The sequence below is a fragment of the Varanus komodoensis genome, unplaced genomic scaffold (genome assembly GCF_004798865.1).
Source record: "Varanus komodoensis strain SLA01 unplaced genomic scaffold, ASM479886v1 scaffold11, whole genome shotgun sequence".
Lineage (NCBI taxonomy): Eukaryota > Metazoa > Chordata > Lepidosauria > Squamata > Varanidae > Varanus > Varanus komodoensis.
Window position 1 is genome coordinate 19,519,428 of NW_025335317.1, and position 1,650 is coordinate 19,521,077.

Below are 1,650 nucleotides of genomic sequence, written 5' to 3' on the forward strand. Positions count from 1 at the left end.
TCCCGACGTGCATCTTTAAATTGTTCCTTATTTCAGTACCCCCGCCTTCCACTTCACTTGTATTAATAGAACCCATGTTATGCTGCTATCCAAGCTTGTTAAATAACTTCTGTCACCTTTTTGGGAGTGGGGAATTTTCAGTGCACCTTCTGTTGAAATATATCTCACCATAGACATTGCTTTCCCTTCAATATCAAAGGTTCTTGCCTTCAAAGTGTTGTTTGTCAGTTCTTCCGCATAGTTTTTGTGTTCTGTTTGACATTAAGAGGTATTAAGTGCCTATTAGCTGTGAGAAAATGTAGGCAACTGAAGCAGGGTAGCTAGACAATATTTTATCTTGATTTTAAAAATAATCAAGTATGTCTAATTACTGAATTCTACCTACAGAATTCTTTAAACCGGCTGTCCCATGTTTTGCTTTGCAATTCCCATTATACCTTACCAGGGGTGATGAGGGCTGGCAGTAGGAGGAACATAAGAAAACCCATGCTGGATCAGGCCAAGTGTGCATCTGGTCCAGCACTCGGTATGCATGGTGGCAAACCAGCTGCCCACAGGCTTCCCCAAGCAGGATGGGTGCAAGACCTCCTCCTGGCCAGGCTCCTCAGCAAGTGCTGTATGCAGGCACGCCGCCTTTGCGAAGGGAGGCAGAACTTGTTTGCAAGGCTAATATAGACTGATAGCCTCCTCCCTCATGAATCTGCCCAGTCCCTTTTTAAAGCCATTCAGATTGGCGGCCATCACCACTTCCTGTGGCAGCAAATTCCATAGTTTAACTATATTTGGTGTGAAGTACTTTTATCTCTTCTAAACTTCCCACCAAGCAGCTTCATGGGGTGACTTTGGGTTTGAGTGTTAAGAGAGAGGGAGAAAAATGTCGTCTTCTCTACTTCCTCCACACCGTGCATCATTTTAAATACTTCTCTTGTCTCTCCTTACTTGACTTTTTTCAAAGGAGAACACTCCCAGTTGCTGTAGCTAATCCTCATAGAGGAGCTGCTCCAGCCCCCTGATCGTTTTTGTTGCCCTTCTCTGCACCTTTTCCACCTTAATACTCTCTTCCAGGTAAGGCAACTAGAAGTGAACACGATATTCCAAGTGCAGTTGCACCAAAGATTTTGGCTATTCTATTTTCTATTCTTCTCCTATCATACCTAGCATGGAGTCTGCTGTCTTCGCAGGAGCTGAGCCCCAGGGTGACATTTGCCTTGAGCCATCCACCATGACTCCAAGATCACTTGCTCAATCACTACATGGGAATGGCACTCCAAAGCATCTGGAAGATGCCGGGTTAAGCAAGGCTGCGTTATGCTATGCATCATGATGTCTTTCCAACCTGTGTACTGGTGGAAGAAACACTTAGGACTTAGGAAATGATTCTTTTCTTTGAGGGGAATGAATGGTTACCTACAATACATCACAGGAGTACACCCCTCACATCTTGGAAATATTCTATCTTTTCATGTGACAACCCTGAAGAAATGACACTTGGCTACAATGTAGAGTAGTGAGTATACAGTTTGTGTAAGTGTAAATTTGCTGTCCCCTCAAAATAACTCAACACACAGCCATTAATGTCTAAACTGCTGGCAACAAAAGTGAGAACACCCCTAAGTGAAACTGTCCAAATTGGGCATTATTAGCCATTTT